This window comes from Triticum urartu, chromosome 1A, assembly GCF_056163025.1.
Source record: "Triticum urartu cultivar PI428250 chromosome 1A, HENAU_Tu73, whole genome shotgun sequence".
Classification (NCBI taxonomy): domain Eukaryota; kingdom Viridiplantae; phylum Streptophyta; class Magnoliopsida; order Poales; family Poaceae; genus Triticum; species Triticum urartu.
The window spans coordinates 581,903,308-581,916,690 of NC_141873.1; the positions used below are offsets into that span (position 1 = coordinate 581,903,308).

Below are 13,383 nucleotides of genomic sequence, written 5' to 3' on the forward strand. Positions count from 1 at the left end.
CCGCATGAAGGTGCACAATCTAATCCAGTGCCCTCACACCTGCCCCACATCGGGCCGAGAGCACCATCCGGTCTGGCCGACCCATAGCGGGCATCTTCTGCGCGCGCTTTGGATGTGCCGCCACCATCTTCTGCGGTCCCATCTTCCGGAACGGTCAACGCATTCACCTTGCCAAGCCGTACTATTGTCGACGCCACCATAGTGCCAGACAGTGTCGCCCTCATGCACGCATCCATCCACACGCACCCGTCGCCGGAACTCCACTGCGCCACGTCGTTGAGACCCATCGTCGTTCTTGCGGTAGATGAGACACCGCTCTTCTGGTCAGCTCATGCCCCAAAACGATATCCCATGAGGGAGATGCCATCATCGTCGGATCCGGGAGGCCCAGATCTAGGGGTTCCCCCGGAGCATCCCGAGCGTGTTGCCGCAACCTGCAACAAAGATGCTTTGAGAAGGGAACAACGTCACAGACGCCGCCATCATTCTCCTTGAATGCAGTCGGCGCGATTTTCACCGAAAGTCGTGTCATCCCGATCTCGCAGGTGGATGAACCGTACGGAGTCTCGCCGTGAAGACGAAAGCCGCCTGTCGGCACACCGTTAGCTGGGTTAATATAACTATACCGTTATCTGCAAGCAATCATTAATTAAACGGGACTGAAGTTGAACTTCAATTTTTTGAAACAGGTGGACTCCACTTTGCCATCTTCAAACTAATCTGTGGCAGGCAAGGCCACATCTGATGTTCCAACCTAAGGCCCTGTTTGGATTCACGTTTCTGCTCTGTTTCTCGCAGGTTTAGAATACACACCTGGTCCCCTCGTTTTCGATCTAGGAAAAAGACAAGTGTTGACGAGTAATTTACACCCATTCCAAGTGAGGCCTAGTGGGTGGGTGCGCGTTTTGGTTGGGCTCGATCGCTCTCCACTTTGTTAAGTAATTTTGGAGACTAAACAGAGCCAATAATTCAAATGACGCAACCCAGCCAATAACACTATCATTAGAATAAGCCAAACAAAAAAAAGAGTAATATAGACCGGATCAAGTTAGCAGGAGGGCCGGCCAAGCTACCACATGATGCGTACAACTGTTCACTACAGATATTCCCTCTTCCAAAATGAAGACATACAACGACTTGGGATAGAGCCATGGCCCCAAACTCCAACAATAAGTCACCATTGCATACCTCAGTAGCATTTACCCCACCATTCTTCCTCCCCCGACCTTCGACACCCGCACCTTGAGAGCGCGACCGAGCACGAGCAGCGGCGGCCATGGCGGCGCTCGGCGGCATGCTTGCTGCTGCCATCCTCAAGGTGGTGGGTGACCAGATTGGTTCTCTGATCGGAGGTCAGATCGCGCTGCAGATGAATTTGGACAAGGACCTCAAAAAGATGAAGATGGCGCTGGAGTCTGTCAAGGTAGTGCTCAAGGTCGCGGAGAGGCAGTCCATCACAGACGAACTGACGGGTCTTTGGCTGAAGCGGCTCAAGGACTTCTTGTATGAGGTCTCTGACATGATTGATGAGTTCGAAGCAGACACACAGGCCATCGCCCAGCCGTCTGCGCGCAAGGTACGCATTTGTGCAGTAAATTGACACAGTTCTTTAATTTGTGAGTATGCTACTCTTCTCTTTTTGAGAAACAAGTGCTTTACATCTGCTGCCTCCAGATGAGCTGAGCGGTAGCTTGCTTGGCTACAAAATGAGCTGCCATATAGGTATTCGAAAACAATTTGTAAATAATTAGTTAAACATACTAAGCTATTGAATCTGCTAGTAGATTGTTTGGCTTGATCTTGGCTCTATGATTGTGAACATCTTCGCCAACCCTTTTTTTGACAAATAATGGTTTTTATTGACTCAAAATGAAATATCAAGCAGATACAAACACAATGAGCACACACTCTGCCTCTTCATAGCTAGGATGCACACAGCTAATAAACATGCCTACATCTTTACAACACTTGGTAATCTGTTATCCAGTCTCCACAATAATAATTTGGGCACCAGATCCTTGGATGAACTAGACATGGTTTTGATAGGCCTCAGCCTTCGGGTCAGGCATCTGAAACATCTCCATACCATTTTGTTCTAGCTCCAGTTCTCAGCACATCATTAAAGGTGGTCTTAACCTTGGCCCTTACAGTCGGAGGTTCTTAGAAATAAGAGGATTTGCCTCTTATGTTTTAACAAAATTTTCTGTTGGGTGCTGGCCATTTTGTATTTTACTAACAAAGCAACTGTCTTGCAGTTCTCCTTCAAAAAATATTTGGCGAACATGATCCCTTGTCTCACAATTGGCCCCAACATTACAATGGCCAATAGGATGAAGAACATGAAGGATGACCTGAAGGTCATAACAGATCAACACAAGGAATTCAAGTTAACAGACCACACTAATGCCAATGAGCCAAAGGTGACTGATATACGGGAAACATCATCAACCCTGGAGACAGAAATCACTGGGAGGACTGAGGAGAGAGATATAATATTGGCTTCTTTATCTGAGAGCATGACAAAGGATATCACAATCCTTCCTATATATGGCATTGGAGGCCTTGGCAAGACAACCTTGGCAAAAATGGTTTACAATAGTTCCCAATTCAATGAATACTCTCAAGTGTGGGTTTACGTGTCTCAGACATTTAATTTGATCAAAATTGGGAACTCTATAATATCACAACTATCAGAGAAAGATAAAGAGAGTGGGTACACTGGAAAGCAGATGATCCATAATTCCCTTGAAAAGCTCCTTGCCAACAAGAAGATTCTGATTGTTTTGGATGACCTGTGGGAAGACAACATATCTCAGTTGGAAGAACTGAAAGATATGTTAAAAGTTGGGGAGAGCAGTAAGGTGGTTGTTATAGCAACCACACGGAGTGAAGGTATTGCAAAGAAGATGTCTACCATCCAACCATACAAATTAGCACCCTTGACTGATGATATGTGTTGGTCTATTATAAAGCAAAAGAGTGCATTTGAATCTAGAGGTGACAAAGAACAATTGGTGGAAATAGGCAAGGTCATTGCAATGAAGTGTGCGGGTGTGGCTTTAGCAGCTAAATCACTTGGACACACGTTGCAATCTATGAAGTCTGGTCAATGGGAATCAGTGAGAGATAGTAATATCTGGACTGCACCTTCTTTGGAAGATACATCTTCTACACAAGTGCTTGCATCACTGAAGTTAAGCTATAGTGTTTTGCCTTCGTATCTGAAGCTATGCTTTGCCTATTGTGCAATATTTCCAAAAGGTCATAAGATACTTAAAGATGATCTTGTTCATCAGTGGGTTTCTCTTGGTTTCACTTCCTGGGAGCTCGGCCAGAGATACATTAGTCAGCTTTTGGGCCTCTCTTTTCTTGATCCTTTCAAGTCCCCATCTGTGAGTTTATTCATACCTTTTACGATTTCTTTTCATTAGTCTGTTGGAACTGGTGTAAGGTAATTAACTCAAGTATAGTTGTTAAAGTACACAAGCTGACAGATATTGAAACTATAGTATAATTCTAAAATCCCCAAGAATGATTTTGAGTACATCACATAATCATTGCTTACAGTACAACTTTTCCAAATAACTTCTTGACAATATCTCAACGATTGATGCGAACAAATGCAACCCAACACATCCCTAGAATATTCAATTATTGGTTTTACTGCAGCATGCTATACTTAAACAAAGAGTACACATTAGTAAGTACTCCCTCTGATCAAGTATAAAGTTGAACTAAAGCAGCAACAAGTATGGATCTGAGGGAGTACTAAGGCCGGTGGGAAAATCGTAATATCCTATTGTAAGAAATGCCCACCCCGAGGTCTTTAGTTTGCATCCACATGTGGCATATGCATTTGCATAAACAGTCTCTTACTTACACATGCTATTGGGCTTACTGCAACTAGCATGATAACTTGGTGCGATAAGTTAATCTCCCTGTTCTTTTTTTGATGTTCTTTTAGAATCAGTTTTTTTACTACATTAATCGTAAAATATACACCACCATATTTCGGTTCACTGAATAGCAGTAATAGCTATTCAGGACTAAAACACCCATCTGATGCGGTCTTGGAAACCATCATGGTGAATCACCCCTGGTATACATGCAAACCAAACAGTCCCATCACAAAATACGGAACCGTTTCAGACATACTCCCTGCGCAAATTAATGTAAGACATTTTTTGATATTATTATAGTGCCAAAAACGTCTTATATTAAGTTACAGAGATAGTACAGTATAGTAGCGGTTTTGCCAGCCACCAGTACTCGCGGTACAGAAATAGCTCGAGCTAACACACGTGGACATAATAGCCCCCCAATGACCACATTCATCAGACTTCAGACGTGGCTCACCCGCCTATGCTGAATCTCATGACTAGCGGTTTTGCACCAGCCCGTGATGTGGATTTCTAGCCCGTAGGTGGGACGGTCAACCAAGCCAATCGCTAGCCATCTTCCAGCAGCCAAAAGTAATAATAATATTCCTGCTAGCGAGCTCACATTACCAAAGGATTGCTGTAAATCCTTTCGCACAAAATGGTCAAATACACGTTTCTGTATAACTAAGAATAAGTTCGTACGTATAATTATAAGCATATCTTCTGAAACCAGTGATATCCCATCTTTAATGAGCCATGGCAGCTATCACCACCGGTTTCGTCAAAATTGCTGGTGATGTATCTTATGTGATAGGTTGTCCCGTACTAGTGAGAGACTGAAAAATTGTGGTTGCTGCCGCCGGATCTGGTGAAGCAGGCTGCATGTTGCAGCTACCACCTGCCTACATAGGTAGGTGGGAGACGATGAACTGCAACCCCCTCGTCTTTCTCGTTGATAGGCGAGGATGAAGGAAGGCGCTGCTGGGTTTTCATTTTCCTACATTTTCTTGTTTTTTTGTGCTTCTGTTGCATTAGTGTTCGCAGTATTTTTTTTCTTCTTCTGAATTTTATCAAATAGTTATTTCCTTCCCCAGTTTCCTTGAAATTCAAATATATATATTTTGAAGTAGAATCATGTTTAACTGGCAGACACTGGCGCAAAAGAACCGCCATGTCATTGAATATGATTTTGCAATGTTTGAGAGAAGAAATTCGTATGGGCTTGTGACTCAAAGTTCATGATTGTCTAGTTTAGATCTTAAAGACCAAATCTAAACTTGGGAAATAGCAGGGGACCAAAAATAAAATTTAGCATTTAATAAAGGAATTGACGCATAAAGTGGTTTAGATTTAAGGAATGAAGTCATAATTTTTTAAATATAAATAAATCCAAAAGTATGACACTGCTGAATGATTTTGTTGCAGATTTTTGAGCTATATGACGAAGATGTTATATTGTTGACCATGCATGACCTGGTACATGATTTAGCAAGATCTGTCATGGAGGATGAAATTATTTTTGTTGGCAATATCAATAATGCTGAAGGAAGCCGCTACCACTATGCATTGCTAGATAATTGTAGCAAGCCATTGGGATCAGACTTATCCAAGATAAGAGCATTGCGTTTTATGGATTGTGACAAAAATATGAACTTCATGATGCTGCATTTTCATCTACCAAGTATTTGCGTGTCTTGGACTTAAGTGAGTGCACCATACATAAGCTGGCATACTGTATTGGTGACCTGAAGCAATTAAGATATCTTAACACTCCAAGAGTCCAAGATGCAAAGATTCCAGACAGTATCACTAAGCTGTCAAAATTGATTTACCTGAACCTTCATGGATCTCCTACAATATTAGCTCTACCAGAGTCAATTGGAGAAATTAAGGGTCTATTGTATCTTGATTTGTCAAGTTGTTCTGGAATTACAAAACTGCCAGAATCATTCAGGAGGCTACAACAGTTGGTGCATTTGGATTTATCAGGTTGCTCATCTGTTGAAGGAATATCAGCGTTCTTGGAGGGCCTCACACAACTAGAGTATTTGAACTTATCATACTGCCCAAATATTGGACACATACCAGAAGCTCTGGGTGGCCTATCCAAACTACAATATTTGAACTTATCACACAACTCATATCTTCGATGTTGTGAAGAAGCAGAATTTTTGGGCGCCCTCACCAAACTCAAGTATTTGAACTTATCTTCATGGCATTGTGAAGTAAAAAAACTCCCTGAATCGCTGGGCAGACTCACTCAACTCAAGTACATAAAGTTATACGGTTGGCAAAATTTGAAAAAACTGCCCAGAGTTTTTGGCAGCCTAAAAAGTTTGGTCCACCTTGATTTATCATACTGTGGGATGGTTGATTGTGTACATGAAGCTTTGGTTGGTCTCACCAGTCTGCAATATTTGAATTTAAAAGAGACACACCTCAGTTCGCTGCCATATGATCTGACAAAGCTCCGGTATTTGAATCTATCTCGACTAAGAAACATACCAGTAGATTCCTCGGACGATACCACTCGATTCAGTTATATGTCTGAGAAAACCTTGGACATTCTCATCAACCAGATATGCAGAATTGATCTCTCAAATCTAGAGCACTTGGACTTGTCTGGAAATTATCATATCGTAAGAATGCCTGAAAGTATTTGTAGCCTGACGAAGCTGCATACATTGGACCTCTCAAATTCTGGCTTGGTAATGTTACCAGAAAATATATGTGCAATTAGTAGTTTGAAATTTATTTATTTAAACGGTTGTGACTGTCTTTGGGGAATACCTCAGCTCGGTGCCATCACCATATCATTACCACACTTTGTGGTGCGTGCTGCTGCTGATGGATCTAGCAGCAATCTTGTCCTGCTAAAGCCAACGGATCCTTTTGAGCTGGAGATAAGTAAACTTGAAAATGTGAAGTCCGCGGGAGAGGCACATAGTATAAAATTAATGGCAAAGCAAAGCATTCGGGAGTTGAAACTGAAGTGGACTCAAGGTGTTGACAGATTTGTGGATGACGAAATGTTGCTAGAAAAACTAGTGCCTCCAAGCACACTGAGTAAATTGGAGATAAGTGGTTATAACAGTGTCATCTTTCCAGGCTGGGTAGTGGGCCAACTACCAAACCTGAACTCACTGGTTCTCAGAGATATGGCAAATCTGGAAGTGATAATGTGTTAACAGAAGTAGAAATACATGGTTGCCCCATGCTAAGGATGAAAGGGCCTCTGCCTAAATCTAAGGACTGGTACATATCAAGCAGTGATAATGTGTTATCATCATGGGATGAGTGCATTGAGTCACACACTAGTGCTTCCTCCTCTTCTTCTACAGTAGCTACTTGTTTGTCAGTTAGAGACTGTAAGGTGCCACTGCATGAGTGGAGGTTGCTTCGACACTTCTCTGGACTCCCTTCTTTGTCTATTGCCAATTGTGGTGATCTAACCGGCTCACCAGATATCATCCAACTACTATCCTCTTTGGAGAAACTATGCCTAGAAGACCAACACATGGAAGAACTGCCAATATGGTTGAGCGAGCTCCCATCCCTAAAGAAACTGGTTATAATGAGTATCAATAGTGTAAAGGAGGTGTGTGAGAGCATGAGGCAACTAACAAAGCTTGAATCACTAACACTGGTGGCTTGCTTTAAAAGCATATCAGTATCACATTGGCTAGGCGAATTAACCTCTCTCAAGGAACTTTACATACATAGCAGTGATGGCTTGAGGTCTTTGCCGGCAAGCATACAACAGCTCACCAGCCTCCAGGAAATACAATTGACTTGGTGCAATGCATTAGAGCACGTGGTTGCTGAACCAGAGGAGGGAAAGATGAAGCTCAATCACAACCAAGAAATGGTATGTCTCCTGCCCACCTCCCTCAGGAAACTTCGAATCGATGGATGTAAACATATCAAGTCTTTTCCTGAGGGAATGCATCAACTCACTAACCTCCAAGAATTAAGGATAATTGCGTGCCCTGGACTATGTGAATGGTTTGAATTAGAGGAGAACAAGATGAAGCTGGCGCACATAGAAAACAAGGTATATATGCGTCCTCCTGCCACGTTCTCTGTCATCTTAATCATATCTTGCAATGCTTTGCTTACTCTTTCTTCTTCTCTTGATGTTAGAGTGTGATACATTATGTCCTGCATCTCTTAGGGTATTTTCACGCCTAATTGTCTAGATATTCGTGTATATTGCTTTGCAATTTTCCTTTTGTTTAAAACATCTCGTTTATGCAAAACATAATAATAGAAGAAGGTGAATGCTTTGATTTTTAGAGTACAACTAGCGATAAGCTGCCACCGGCCCGCTACCAGTGTAAAGACTATAGATAGACACGGTAACCGACTAGGGGATTTGTTTGCAGCATTAGACAGTGCACTACACTTGGAATCATTATTAGGAGATCTGAACTAAACAAAAAAATGTGCACTTGGAATCATTCGTACGTGATCTAAAAAAAATCCTTATGTATAATACACGCTTATCATTCCCATGAACTAGAATATCCAAGCTAATCAAAGAATTGTTATTATCCATTTTGCAGAGTATTTCAGACACGTACTAGGTCCCAGGCCTGAATCAACCTACAACATTTTGTGGTGGGTGATGTTAATTTCAGAGAGTTGAAGGAGGAGCAGAGTTTTGCAAGATGTGCAGCATGCATGGAACTCTGAGGCTGCAGGTCATCACCCGTACTAGTGTTCTGTTCTACTCTGTCCCATAAATCTTTACTAGTGTTACATAGTATTGAAGCTCTCAACCTAGTCCTTTATACTTTGTGCTTTTTTTTCTTTTCGAAAAGGGGGTTTACCCCAGCCTCTGCATCAGAGAGATGCATACGGCTCATATTATTAAAACAATAATCCAGTAACAAAGTCTCGAAAGGTCATCGTGCAGACATAAACAAAAGCTCAAAAAGAGGTAAGACCCAAAGCCACAACCGGCTGGCAAATAAATAGGAGCACTACATGCCTATCCTATTACATGACCGCCATCCAAACCGGTTGAAAATATCCCGAACTACCATCTCCCATCGGGTAGACGCAGTAACCGAACGCTCCCTGGCCTCCGTCGGAGTGAGTAGCGACCACATACGGATGAACGCCGTGGCCCTGAAGATAACCTGCAAAAAGTGAATGTTTGTTGATCTGTTAAAGACTAAATCATTTCTGCAGTTCCATACTGCCCACAATAAAGCACAAACGCCAACCCGAATGTGTGTTGCAGTATCAGAATCAACCCCATCAAGCCATGTTCCAAATAGCATATTGATAGAAGTGGGCTGATTAATATTGAACTCAATATGAATCGACCGCCACAAAATTTTAGCCAACGGACAATCAAGAAAGAGGTGTTTGATATTTTCGTTATGATCGCAAAAGCTACACCTAGACGAGCCCACCCAATTGCGTTTTACAAGGTTATCCTTAGTCAAAATGACTTGTTTATGCACAAACCACAAACACTTTGATTCGTAAGGGAACCTTAACTTTCCAAATGTGCAACGTGGTCGGGATGACGCTAGAGTTAATTACATCCAGATACATTGATTTGACAGAGAACACACCGTTCTTAGTAAGTTTCCAATGCAACTGATCTGGCTGCTGAGACAGCCGGACTTCCATTAAACGTCTAACGAGATGGAGCCAAGCCTCCCAACGATTTCCAACTAACGTCCGTCGAAAACTAATATTGAGGGGAACAGATTGTAAAACATTTGCAACGTAGGCTTCTCTACGTCGGACAATGTTGTACAATGTAGGATATTGAAGTGCTAGGGGCGTCTCCCCAAGCCACGTATCCTCCCAAAACCTCGTAGTGGCACCATTCCCGACAATAAATTTTGTCTTGTTGAAAAAGAGTTGTTTAACTCTCATCAAACCCTTCCAAAAGGGTGAGTCGTAAGGCCTCACATTCACCTGAGCCAAGGTTTTCAGTGCTCCGTCTCAGATGACAACTTAAATAGCCACTTGCTAAGGAGACATATGTTTTTGACTTCCAGATTTTCAATACCTAGACCTCCTTGGTCCTTCGGCCTATAGATAATATCCCACTTAGCAAGCCTATACTTTCGTTTAAGCTCATCATTCTGCCAAAAGAATCGAGATCGGTAGAAATCTAACCTTTTCCTGACGCCCACTGGAACCATGAAAAAAGATAGGAGAAACATAGGCATACTGGTAAGGACCGAATTAATCAGAATCAATCGTCCTCCGTACGACATGAGCTTCCCTTTCCAACATCTCAGTTTCTTTTCAAAACGATCCTCGATGCATTTCCACTCAATGTTAGTCAACTTACAATGATGAATGGGTATACCTAAGTACGTAAACGGTAATGAGCCCAATTCACATCCGAACAATTGCTGATACGTCTCCTGGTCATCATTTGCTCTTCCAAAGCAAAACAATTCGCTCTTGTGGAAGTTGATTTTGAGCCCAGACAATTGTTCAAATAAACATAACAGCAGCTTCATGTTTCTAGCTTTTGCCAAGTCGTGCTCCATAAAGATGATAGTATCATCAGCATACTGAAGAATGGAAATCCCACCGTCAACTAGCTGAGGAACCAGGCCACCTACCTGCCCTGCGTCCTTTGCCCGACCTATTAAAATAGTCAGCATATCAGCCACTATGTTAAACAAGATCGGTGACATAGGGTCTCCTTGCCTTAGGCCCTTGTGTGTTTGGAAATAGTGACCTATGTCATCATTCACCTTAATCCCGACACTCCCTTTTTGCGTAAAGGAATCAATCTGGTTTCTCCAGGCCGGATCAAAACCTTTCATACGTAAAGCTTGTTGAAGGAAAGGCCACTTAACTTTATCATATGCTTTTTCAAAATCCACTTTAAAAACTACGCCATCAAGTTTTTTTGGAGTGGATCTCATGAAGCGTTTCATGCAAGACAATAACCCCTTCAAGAATGTTTCTATTAGGCATGAAAGCAGCCTGTGACGGATGAACTACAGAGTGCGCAATCTGCGTAAGTCTGTTCGTCCCGACCTTGGTGAAGATTATGAAACTCACATTGAGCAGACATATAGGCCTGAACTGCTCAATGCGGACAGCCTCTGTCTTCTTAGGAAGAAGAGTAATCGTCCCAAAATTCAGCTTAAACAACTGAAGCTAACCCTCAAAAAATTCCTGAAACATGGGCATCAAATCTCCCTTGATAAAATGCCAGCACTTTTTGTAGAACTCCGCCGGAAACCCATCCGGTCCTGGGGCCTTATTATTCTCCATTTGTGTAATTGCCTCAAACACCTCTTTCTCTAAGAAAGGAGCCATCAGGATCTCATTCTCGGCAGTCTCAAGTTGAGGCACATCCTCAACTCTAGACTCATCTAACGTCACAAAAGTCTCTTCCGGGGGGCCAAACAACTGCTTATAATAATTGGTAATGTAAACTTTGAGATTGTCTTGACCAACTATCGTCCCTTCGTCTTTTTCTAGTTAGAAAATTCTCTTCTTACGATGCTTCCCATTAGCAATCATATGAAAGAATTGAGTATTATCCTCGCCTTCTACTATTTTGCGAATCTTAGCTCGCAACGCCCACTTCAATTCCTCCTCGCGAAGAAGCTTCTTAAGTTGCATCTCCGCCTCTATCTTTGTTTCCAGCTCATTGGAATCCAAGATAGATGCTTCTGCTTTAACTTCAAGGTTTTGAATAAGTAGAAGAAGTCTCTCCTTCTCCGCCTTATAAATTCCATGCGTGTGCTTAGCCCAACCAAGAAGGAACCTTCGGAGATGACGAATCTTGCATTGCCATCGCTCGATAGGCGTCCTTCCTCCTGAGGCCTGAGCCCACTCCCGAGCTAACAACTCAAGGAACCCTTCTCTTTCAAACCAGGCAAGTTCAAAGGAGAAAATGTTCTTATTGCCCACAAAAGTTTGAACTTCAGAGTCGACTAGTAACGGCGTATGATCCAAGACACCTCGTGTCAATGCCTGCACAGTTACCAGAGGAAACTTTTGTTCCCATTCGACACTTGCTAGCACACGGTCAAGTTTCTCAAATGTTGGAACCGGTAACGAATTAGCCCAAGTGAATTTCCTACCCAATAGCTCAATCTCCCTGAGATCCAAGCTTTTGATAATAGTGTTGAACATAAACGACCATCGGCCGTCAAAATTGTCATTATTCTTTTCCTCTTTTCTACAGAGAATGTTGAAATCCCCCCCCCCCACTAAGAGAGGAAGTTGTTCGTTACCACAAATACGTACCATATCCGCCAAAAAGTCTAGCTTGAGCTCGGGCTGCGCAGCTCCGTAAACTGCCACCAGGGCCTAATCAAACCCATCTGCCTTAGTTCTAACTCGAAACTTGACAGCGAACTCTCCCATTACAACACTCCGAACTTCCAACGTTTCGTACTTGACCCCAAGTAGAACCCCACCGGATCTTCCTCGAGGGGGGAGGCAATGCCAATCAAAATCGACCCCCCAGACAAAGTTGCAAGAAATTGAGAAGTGAAATTGCTTCTTCCAGTCTCAGACAAAGCAATAAAATCTAAGTGATGTTCAAGAGAAGCATCCGCTAGAAACCTCCTTTTAGCCAAGTCTCTAAGACCTCTGCTATTCCAGAAAATGCCTCTCATAATTCATCATGAAATTTTTTGGCAGCACGGATCCGAGCACTCCTACGCGCTGCCGAGACTGGATAGACCTTCCATTTCCACGTCCGTTTTGGCTTAATGTGACCATCAGCCTGATCACCGCACTCATTCTCTGCTTCTAGCACTAAGGGCTCATCTACATGAAGAGACGTCTCAGGATTGGTGTCCTCCTCTGTCTCAAGTAATGCAGGGTCAAGATCAGCACACAGGCCATCAAGAACCTTAACCCCCAGCGCATCTATCTCCGAGTCGTTCATTGGTTTGACGGCAGCAATGTGACGAATCATATCTACCGCACGTTCAGCTTCCAAATCAAGAATGTCATTAACCGACTTGGATATTTCAAGATCATTATTACCAAGTGAAACTCCTACTTGATTTGCATTATGAATAATTTCATCATCAGTAAAATGCAAAATGGAATTCGACTTATTAACAGACAGTGGAGATCTCGACGTCATGCAACTTGGCAGCCCTCAAAGCGCATCTGAGCTGCATGTCATCAACGTCCGGCTGCCCCTGCAGCCTCCCGCTGATCCGCCTCCCCTGGGAGACAGGATCCGGGATACCGCCAAAGGCGATGACCTCCTCGCGTGAAGCTCTGCTAGGGGAAAGGCCTCCTGCCCGTCCCCCAACAGCCGGTGAGATGGCCGCATCACCCAGCCCTCCCCTCACAACGGGGCCCGAAGAGCCGGCGGCCACCTGCCCAGCCACACCCCCGCCCGCGCGCGGTGACGTGGAGATGAGCGCCGCGCCCGCCGTAGGGACAGGTCTGGCTGGAGAAGCGGTAATTGGCCCCTGACCGCGTCCAGCGGCCGACCCTCCCAAGAAAGCTGGCACCGCCTCTGATGGCACCAACT

The 13,383-nt window shown here is 43.5% G+C and overlaps 1 pseudogene; it reads left to right on the forward strand.

Moving 5' to 3' along the window:
- Positions 1–1,276: 1,276 nt before the first annotated feature.
- Positions 1,277–8,626, forward strand: LOC147993060 (uncharacterized; annotated as a pseudogene).
- Positions 8,627–13,383: the final 4,757 nt, after the last annotated feature.